This window comes from Eleginops maclovinus, chromosome 22 (genome assembly GCF_036324505.1).
Source record: "Eleginops maclovinus isolate JMC-PN-2008 ecotype Puerto Natales chromosome 22, JC_Emac_rtc_rv5, whole genome shotgun sequence".
Lineage (NCBI taxonomy): Eukaryota > Metazoa > Chordata > Actinopteri > Perciformes > Eleginopidae > Eleginops > Eleginops maclovinus.
In genome coordinates, this window is record NC_086370.1 from 1,516,849 (window position 1) to 1,527,897 (window position 11,049).

General features: G+C 42.4%; 1 pseudogene; it reads left to right on the top strand.

Moving 5' to 3' along the window:
• The first annotated feature begins 842 nt into the window (after positions 1–842).
• LOC134859153 (F-box only protein 28-like) overlaps positions 843–11,049 on the top strand; it is a 29,957-nt pseudogene continuing 19,750 nt past the window's right edge.

Below are 11,049 nucleotides of genomic sequence, written 5' to 3' on the forward strand. Positions count from 1 at the left end.
CTACCGGAATTGGACAAATATGATCCGTCCAGAAAGAGTGAATTATCTTTTTAATGTTCCGTTTCAATATATTGATTATTTCTAACAGTAAACAGCTGACAAAAGCTAACAGGACTTATATGGTTCAAGCAGGGCATTGTTTGATTCGTTCGGTGGAGTAATGAGTAACGCCCACTTTGTTACCAGAGTGGCATCACAGAACTGACCGCAACACGCACCCTACAAACATTTCGAGCCCTTGTGCTTTCCCCCCTTGTTTTTCGTTCTTTTTCTGTGATACCCATAGGCCTATTGTTTTCGTGTTAGTCTCCCCCACCTCTAGCAGCTTCGTGTCTAGGGGTTTCCCTGTGTGTGTTTCTACGTGTTTTTTGGATGGACCCTTGGTTATCGACCCACGGACTGGACATAAGGGAAATGAATACGGATATACCAAAGGAGATGAAGGAGTCTGGAGAGGGACGGAAACACAGTGAATGAAAAGACAACGAAAACGGCAAAACAAACGGACTATACAGAAAATAAGGAGGGGGTGAAAAAAAAGGAGGGAGAAGGGAAAGGGGTTGGTGGTTTTCAGTGCACGGGTGAGGTGAGGGTGACGGAGATGGTGACGCAGCAACTAATAACAAATAGTGATTTTGTGAAGAATAAGGCCGTGAATACAAATGTAAATGGACAAAAAGTTGAGATAACAACAGAAGTACCGGTGTTTCAAATGTGGAGAGCAAGGGCACTTTGCACGGGACTGTGAAGCAGGAAAAGGGGGAGGGGCCTCTGGATTTGTCAATGAAGCAGAGGAGATGAGTGAAATATCTGAAGCGGAGGAGACAGACGGGGCAGGAAGGATGGAGAGAGGAACGGTGAGCAGTGCGAAGGAGAGGCTCTCAGTTGCTGACATGCCTGATGCTGATGCTGTGAATGCTGCTCTGGGGTCTGCTGAGGTGATGGCTGCTGAGGCGGAGGGAGTGACAGCTGATCATGTTGCCTTGCTGCTGCAGATATCTGAGGGTGCTTCACTGCTGATGGCTCGAGGCAGAATGGAGGCGGATGCGGCGGATCCAACCACAGACGACGAGGAGGAGGGGGAACGTGAGGCTGCTGAGGAGGATTCCACGGACGTGTCAGAGATGGAAGAGGAAGTAGAGGAAGGCGGCGTGGCGGACGGAGAAGGGATGGAGGTGGCGGTACGAAAGGAGAAAGAGACAGTCAGGCCCGTCGCGTTCAGGTAGGCATGGTAGGCAATTGCCTAGGGCCCCCGAGTAGGAGGAGGCCCCCCAAAGACGACAGGTTAAGATTTTTTTTTTTTTTTTTTTTTTTTTTTTTTCAAAATTCAAAGAAAAGTCTGATACAAATGCAACATGAATCAAACAACATGCATACCAATAAGACAGGTCATGTATTCAACAGCAATGACGATTTTAAATAGCTTCATAATAATAAGCAGTCATCTGTATATGAAGGGCTCTGCTGCGACTGCGAGGGCAGCAACAGCGCCTCCCTAGAGCATGCGATGTCCGAAAAGCGCAACGACACATTGTAGTCGAAATACCCCAGCTCGAGGGGGCCCCCCTTTCCCATGCATTAGCGCGACAGCGTCAAGTGCAAGTGAAAAGTGAAAAATTAAAATGAAGCGAAATTATCTCTCCGGCAATCAAAAAAAGAAGAAGAAAAGGGAAGAGGAGCAGAAAAGAAAACAAGACACCGGTAAGTAGAATATACACAATCAACATGAAAATTGTGCCAGGCAGGGTATACCATATTTTGCTAGAGTAGCGAGGTTGTAACGACGACTAGCTAGGAACCAGTGGTTTGGCATGCTAGCATGCTAACCAAACTTAAACTGCTACCGTTGACTTCACTATAAGTTCATAACGTTATCAGCTGGCCAAATTGATCAACGATTAATTCCTCTTAATATCCTAAATAAACTTCACATATGTTTTCAGTCGTTAGAGCCTTGAGACAACCAGTGAAATAGTTATTCCTGTAGTAGCTAGCTATTTAATAGGAGATTAACATGGGAGTTTACAATAATTTTGCTAGAATACCATTGGGTTGATTTACTTACTTTATTTACATTTTAACGGTTAACATCCCGGCGCAGATCAGCCACATGAAGAAAACTGCCACTTTAGTGTCAATTAATCCTTTTCTAAACCTATTCTGCTGTTTGTTGTTGTTGGTCTCCATGATAGCTGTAAATACCACTGGACCACCGTTAAAAACTGTACCGATAGCTTTGAGCTTTTTCTATGGGACACAGACAGTACACAGACACACACAGACACACCACGGGTGCGGGGATGGCGCTGTTGCCACTCACAGAATTGATTTCAGGAAAACAGCTCGTCTTAGTGACTGTATTTCTGTTTTCAAACCAGTGAAAACGGGATTATTGTAAGATTTTATTATTATTATTTTTTTTACTTTTTTTTGGTGAAGCAGTGCTTCACCTGTAGTCGTATAGAAACCGCCACTAAACCGCCTAGTAGGAACTGTGTGTAATGCTTTTAATATCTATTTCACCACAATTATCAGACTGTAAAATGATAGGATTTCAAAAGCATTTGAAAAATAACCAAGCTAATCATACAGTACTTATTCTTTCTCCAAGGGGCATTGCTGAAATTTCTTCATCCCGCTCTACCAAGTGTTGTCTCTGGTGCTACTGAAGGTAACGTTCTTTTCTACCTATTATTAGTGCCTTCTATCAACACACTTGATGTTATCAAAATGACTTTACATTTTTCTAATTCAAGTCATAGTTGTGTGTATTCATTCCACTTGCCCACAGAGTCTTCTGGACATTTCAAATATGTGGGACATTCACTAATGTTAATGAATAACTGAGTTGTTGAGATCAATGCATGCAAAATGTGCAATATAAATAAAAAGAATATTATTTATGTATTTATTTATTTTTGCACCAGGGCCATCAACATCGTCTTCGTCACATGTTTATGAGGAGGAGCAAGTGGAAGACAACATTGCGGCGTCCACACCACTTCCCAGCAGTGGTTCAACAGAAGGTGCATTAAGCCGCACAATTTCAACTTATCACCTATCATAGTGACCCAAAGTTATAGCAGCATGTGCTGTGAAAGTGTATTAAAATGACCATTTGCTATAAAGCGTTACACAAGTAGATCACCATACCTTAAGCATTTAGTTGTCGTACTTCACACATGAAACTGTGCCATGAATTAATTTGTAATTACATATTTTTCAGCAGTGCCATCAACTCCATCACGACTTGAGGAGGAGCAAGTGGAAGCATCCACACCACTTCCCAGCAGTGGTTCAACAGAAGGTGCATTAAGCCGCACAATTTCAACTTATCACCTAACACCCATGTGCTATGAAAGTGTATTAAAATGACCCTTTCTTTTTAAAGCATTATACAAGTAGATCACCATTCCCTAGTTGCTGTACTTACCACATGGCAATTGTGCTATAAATTAATTTGCAACTATATGTTTTCAACAGTGCCATCAACTCCATCTCCACTTCATGAGGAGGACAAAGAGGAAGATGACATTGACATGGCAGAGACCACCCCACCATCCAGAACTGGGGTACCTGTAGGTATTGCAAGCACCACATTAAGTGATGACCCAGGATGTTGGCCCAGTGTCCTAACAAGCAGTATGCGCTGTGAAATAGTCAAAAAAGGACCTGTGCAAATCATGGACATTGAATTCCCGCAAAACTTAGACAATCCTCCTCGAAGATTCACCAAGGACAGTTACAAAAGAACCATGAAAAATGGTGAGAATATACATCGATCGTGGCTGGTGTATTCCATCCACACAGATGGAGTGTTCTGTTTCCCTTGTACTGTTTTCGGGAAGCGTGAGCGTGACAATGCCTTAACGACCTGTGGCTACGGTGGATGGAAGAACCTTTCCTATCGCCTAAAAAAACACGAGTGCACAAAGGTGCACTGTGACAATGTGAAAAAGTCGCACGACCTTCAGAGGAGACTGCAAACCAGTACACTGATTGATCAAAGACAGATGGAGTTGATGCAACTTGAAGTTGAACACTGGAAAGGCGTGATTCGGAGAGTGATTGCCATAGTTTCCCATCTGGCAGAACGCAACCAGGCTTTGAGAGGAACTACCAGTACCGTGTATGATCGCCACAATGGGAATTTTCTGGCTCAAGTGGAACTCCTAGCACAGTTTGATCCGGTAATGAATGAACACATCAGACGAATACAATGCAAAGAGACAAAGGTGCATTACCTGAGTGGAGTCATTCAGAACGAAATCATTCAGCTGGTCGGAGACAAAATCCTACAGGAGATTGCAAGAAGAGTGCACAAAGCAAAATACTTCTCCGTGATCATGGATTGCACTCCTGACATCAGCCACAAGGAACAACTTTCTGTTGTTCTCAGGATTGTCAACTGTGAAACACCTGTTTCTATTGCTGAGCATTTTTTGGGATTTGTACATGTTGAAGACACAACTGGTAAAGGGCTCAGTGAAATCCTGCTTGACCAGTTGGAGAAGCACAACCTCAGCATTTCAGATTGCCGTGGGCAGTCATACGACAATGGCAGCAATATGATGGGCCACAAACAGGGTGTGCAGGCAAGAATTTTAGAGCTGAACAACAAGGCGCTATGCATCCCATGCAGCAGTCACACACTAAATCTGGTTGTGTCAGATGCTGCCAAGTCTTCAGTGTTGTCCATGTCTTTTTTTGGTATGCTGCAACGACTGTACAACCTTTTCAGTTCCTCTGTGCACCGCTGGGCAATTTTGAAGCAGCATGTGAAGCAGCTCACCCTTAAGCCACTTTCAGGGACGAGATGGGAGGCCCGAATTGACAGTGTGAAGGTAGTGCGGTACCATCTACCTGAAATACTAGACGGACTGTCAGCACTGGAGACATATGCTACAGAGAAGGGGGACTCAGAGACCATGTCCTCAGCAAAAAGCTTACATGGTGAGCTTAAAACATGGTCCTTTCTTCTGTGCACAATAACCTGGTACAACGTTTTGTATCAGGTTAACCATATGAGCAAGCTCCTCCAGAGCCCGGATGTTTCAATGCAAACACTGAAAAAAGAAACCGAGGGAGTGACAGAGTACCTAGAAGATTTCAGGGAAAATGGACTCGCATCAAGCCAAACGGATGCAATGGAGATTGCAGAAGATCTGGAAATTGAGAGGAAATTGCCTGAGAAAAGGCAACGTAAAAAGAAAAGGCAGTTCCTTTACGAGAGTACAGATGAAACCCAATCGACCCCAGAAGAGGCCTTCAGAAGGGACTTCTTCCTGCCTTTGGTTGACACTGCCATCACCAGCCTAAAAGACAGATTTTCCAGACTGGAGGGGGTGTATGCCCTGTACGACTTCCTGTTCAGCATTGATATCATGAGGGCCACAATCAAGACTGGGAAATTGCATGAGAGATGCAGGAAAGTGGAACAAACCCTCCATGATATTGATGCAGACGACTTGGCATTGGAGATCAACTCTGCTGTCCACACCTTTCCAGATGAAGTATCCAGGTGCCCATTTAAAATGCTGGACTACATATACAGTGAGAAGCTGTTGGACCTGTACAGCAATTTAAGCATTGCACTGCGCCTACTTCTGACCCTTCCTGTCTCGGTTGCCTCCGGAGAGAGGAGCTTTTCATCTCTGAAGCGCATAAAGAATTACATGAGGTCAACTATGAGCCAAGAGAGGCTCTCTGGACTGGCACTCATGTCAATTGAGAGTGACGTCCGCAGGTCTTTGGACTTGGAGGGGATTGTGTCTGCATTTGCTGAGGCCAAGGGCCGCAAGCAGCAGTTTCAGTAGGAAATAAAAAAAATAATAAAGGCTACTTTTCAGTGTATGTTTGACCTCTTTTGTGATTAAAACGCACAGAATTGCGGAAATTTTTTTTTTAAAGGCCCCCAACAACTTCTTTGCCTAGGGCCCCCCAAAATCCTAGAAACGGGCCTGGAGACAGTGTGTGTGGATCCTCTGGCTGCGCAGAAAAGAGGCAGAGGATTAAAAGAGGGAGTGGATGTTTGTTTGGAACAAAGAAAGTCGAAGAGACTTATAGTGAAAAAGAAGGAAATGAAGAGCAGGAGTAAATCAAGGGGATTTACAGGGAAATATCCGCAGAGGTGAGTATATGTATATGTACTTGTATTGTATAATACTCACTGCCTCCCTCATAATCGTAACATTGTCCCCCTTTAATGGGAACGGCCTAAGGACAAGGGACTGCAGAGATGCGGCCCTGATACTGTGTGGCTCAGAAATAATATGCCTGCAAGAGACACATTGGGATGGAAGTTGTGTGGAGAATGTAAGGAAAGAATGGGTGGGAGAAATGTTTGTTAATAATGGGAGTATGAAAGCTAGAGGGGTGGCAATATTAATTAAAACTGGGGCAGTAATGAATGCAAGGAAGGTTGAGGATGATGGGGTTGGGAGAATGATTGGGATACTGTTCGAGTGTATGGGAGAGACGTTTAGATTACTGAATGTATATGCACCGAATGAGGAAAGGGGGAGGAGGGAGTTTTTTGAGGGATTGGATGGAAAATGTGGGGGGAACTGTATGATTGTCGGTGATTTTAACGTATGGTGTGGAAGGATGGATGTGTCAATGGACATGAGGTTTAGGAAAGATCCATCACGTGGTGTTCTAAAAGCAATAATGGAGGCACATGGGATGGAGGATGTGTGGAGGGAAAGAAATAGTAGGGCCCGGGTTTTTTCAAGGAATCAAATGGTGGGAGGGATTTTGAAGCAGAGTAGAATAGATTTAGTGTGGAGTAGCATAGGGGGAAAAATCGGCAGAATTGGATATAGGAGCACTGCCATGAGTGATCATAACATCATGGACTTCTGCCTGGGAACAGTTGTCCATGGAAAGGGAGGAAGGGTGTGGTGTTTAAATGCCTGCTTGTTGAATAAGGATGGATACAAGGGTAAAGTGAGAGAATGTATGGAGAAATGGGGAAGCGTGAATGAAGAGGATGTGGGGATGTGTTGGGAGGGATTCAAAAATGATGTGAAGAGGGTGAGCATGAGATATAGTAGAAAGAGAGAGAGAGAAGAGAGTTAGGGAAGAGTTAATTCTAGAGGCACAATGGGTAGATATAGAAATAGGTAGAGATGTAGATGAGTACAGCCGTTTGAAAGATGAGTTAGGGGAGATAGAGCAGAGAAAATGTAGAGGAGCTATAGTGAGGAGCAGGGCTAGATATGCAATTGAGGGGGAGAAAAGTACAGCGTTTTTCTTGGGGTTAGAGAAGAGGAAACAGGGAAAGAACTATATTGAGGATATATTAGGAAAGGATGGTGAGGTTATTACAGATTTTGTAGGGATAGCAGAGAGAGTTGAGGAGTTTTATAAGGAATTATTTGAGGTAGATGAGTTTGATAGAGAGAGCTTAGAACAGGTGATAGACAGCATGGAGAATAGATTGAGTGATGAAGGTAGCAGACTGTGTGAGGGGGAGATAGGTTTAGGGGAGATAGAGATAGCAATAGCGAGGCTAGGTAGGAATAAGAGTCCAGGGATAGATGGGCTCACTTCTGAGTTTTTTATAGTTTAGGGAGGGGCTGGCACGAATGCTCCTCAAACTATTCACAGAGCTGGAAGAGAGGGACGAATTGCCGGCTGGAATATCAACGGGAGTGATTAGCTTATTGTACAAAAAGGGTGATAGGAAGAGATTAGAAAATGATAAGCCATTTAGTATGTTAAACACTGATTATAAAATGTTGACACGGGTGTTAGCCAATAGGATTAAGAGGGTGATAAAAACAGTAGTTCGGGAATCACAAGCATATAGCATTCCAGGGAGAGACATTAGTGATAAAATAAGCAGTATTAGGGACACAATTAGACACATGAAGGAGGGAATAGGGGGGATCGTAGTAAGTTTAGATTTAAATAAAGCTTTTGATAGGGTCAGTCGTAGTTATGTATATAGAGTGTTAGAGAAGGCAGGATTTGGGAGAAGATTAATAAGGTGGGTAAGGAGGATTTATAGCAGTGCAGTTAGTTGTGTTAAGGTTAATGGGGTGGTAACAAATGTGTTTAGGTTAGGGAGGTCAGTCCGGCAAGGATGCCCTCTCTCGGCAATGTTGTATGCCCTATCAGCGGAGCCCCTAGCGCTCTGCTGATGGGGAATGGAAACAAAAGGGTGGGGTAAATTATTGGGCATAGGGATCCAAAAATGGGAAAGAAAGGGGTGGGGAATTTTGAATTAAAAGCTTACGGGTGGGGTAGAAGGATAAAAGGGTTTTGGGGGTTTTAATTTTTTTTAGAAACCCCCCGCCCCGGTCCCCCGGCAAAACCGGGCCCCCGGGCAAAAAGGGGGTGAGATAGGGCCGGGGGGGAGGTAAAGGGGAGTTTTGAAAAAAAAAAGGTTTTTTAAAAAAGGGGGATTGTTCCTATCGGGTTTTTGGGACAAGGTTAATTTTTACTGGAAGTTAAAAAGGATTGGTAAAATTTAAAGAGTGTTTTTTATTTTTAAAAAAAAAGGGGAGAAAAAGTTAGTAAATTTTCCCCGAAAAAGGATGTGATGTAGTGGACCAGGTTGAAAACCCGTAGCATTAGTTTTTTAATGCAGAAGCTTGTTTAGTATTTTTGGAAGGTGAAAGAGTTTGTTTGGGGAAGATTTTTATGGAAGAAATGAATGGAAGGATGTGGGTTTTTTGGGCGATTGTGAAAAAGGAAATGCCAAGTGTTTTTGTTAAAATTTTGTTCAGCCATGCAAGATACGCCGTAAAACTGAGGAGGAACAGTGCCCATTATGGGGAGGAAAAAAAATGTTGGAGCATTTTTGAAGGGCCACAGAAGGGACCTAAACAGCCCACAGCCCATGGGGGGAAAAAAATTTTGAGGAAGACTTTTAAAAGGAAGCCCTTCAATGGAAAAGACTTCGGTCTGTAATTTTGGGAAAAAGAGATGTAAGTTTTTTTGTTGGGTTTTGAAAGGGAAAAGGGGACTCATTCTGAACAAAGAAAAAACATGTTTATTTGGAAAAGTGTTTTTTTTATTTTGTTGATTTTTTATTATTTTTGTTTATTTTATTAATTTGCATACGAGTTTGGTTTTTGGTGGAGGGGAAGTTTTTATTTTTTTTTGGAAAAATCTGAGAAAATGAAGGAACCATGCGGGAAATGAAGTACATAGATATTTAAATTGGGAAAAAAAAAAATGATAGTACAAAAAACAAAAAATTGTAAAAAAGTAAAAAAATTAAAAAGTACTTTTTTTAATAAAAAAATTTTAAAAAATAAAAAATGAGTAACATTTTTTGGTTACATACTAGTTTCCCAAAAGTACAGTTTGAATCCTGTCGCTGGAGTGCGAATATTGTTTATTTTTAAATTTTTTTGTTTTTTTGGCCCGCTATTTTGTGTTGTTGTCGTAGGTTTTCAATTGCATTTACATGAACTGGGTGTTAAAGAATTTTTGCCGAGGTTTTCTCCTTGTCTGGTCCACTTCAGACACACAAATTATGGGAAAAGAGGCGGGCAACCGAACATTCGAAAAAGGAAACAAAACCCCCCAGTTAAACCGGGGTCCGTTAAAAAAAAAATGAAACCGGTACCACATTCATTCGCCGCCTCTTGCCTGTAGCCACGTGTTATTTACGCTTCACTTAGGTACGGAGGCGGGACCAAAACAACATCCTGTTACAGCCCCACAGTCTTGGTAATACCTCATTTAATCTGACCGAGGCCGGGGTTAATCTGACTGAGGCAGTTTGGGGAAAGAACTGAGTACATTTACCGATACGTACTTTAATACACATTTAGGTATTTTACTTAACTTGGTATTTCCACTTTTGCTACTTTGTACTTTACCCCCACGTTTTAAGGTCAATGGTGTACTTTTCCTCCACTACAGTAATTGAATCCCTTTTGTTTCTTTTTAAAATTTATTAGATGTGAAAATTAAACATTCCTTAAAAAACTGACTTTTTTTCACCTGGATAAATTTTACAGTACCCGCAGTATACAAAGCCTTAAAACTAGCTGCACCCCTTTTCCACTCTGAGAACACTTAATATCAATAAATTTTAAAAAAATATCGAAATTATTCTGAAAAGACCATTGCATATTGATTCTTTTTCGCGCTACTTTAAGTACATTTGATGAGAAAACTTTTCTACTTTTACTTGAGGGAAAATTTTTGAATGCGGATTTACTTAACTGAGTAAAGTATGGTATTATCCCTCTGGGACTATATTTTCCCCCTCCTTTTATACACTTTTTCCAAAGTGACTTTTCCATTCAATACCGTGGGAATCCCCACAGGGCAGTTTGGGGTAAAATGTTTTACCAGGGGGAAAAACCACTTGACGTGGGGGGCGGAACCTGCGGTCCGGGGATCACGCACTACCCAGCGCCACAGCCTCCCCGTAGTACAAGATCTGTGTATTTTTTCCCCCCTCTTTTTGTCGTAAAAATTTGTGATAAATGTATTATTAAATGAAAAAAAAAGGGAAAAAGAAAAATAAAAATAAAGAAAAAAATCTTTTATTAGTGAGCTTCTGAAAATTTTAACTTTTGTCACAAACATCATCTGTAATGCGCCTCTAGTGGCTCAACACACCACACCACACACCACACACACACCCACACACACCACACACCCCACCCACACACACACAGACCCCCACACAACACAAGACCCACCACCACCAAAAACCCTTCCTTCCTTGTTTAGAGGCAAAGGGGGAAGTGAATCTGTGATCCCATTGCCGCTAAAGTCAGAGGGATTTCTTTAGAGGGGTCTTACAAATTTCTGGAGGACATAAAACCCGAAGCTGATTTGGGCCAAAAATAACCTTTTAATTTTTCTACTTTGGGGGGGCCCGGGCTGAAATGGTTACAATTTGGATCTTCCCCTTCACTTCCCCTCTGTGAATCTCATCTTTCTTAAGCTTTTTTCTGTTTGCCGTTATTTTTATCCCTCCCTGGAGAGGGGTTTTTTAACTGGGTTTTTTCCCAGGGACCACCATTCGGATAGAAAAAAATCCCCCCGGGGCCCTGATGTCCTGCCGCGGGCGCT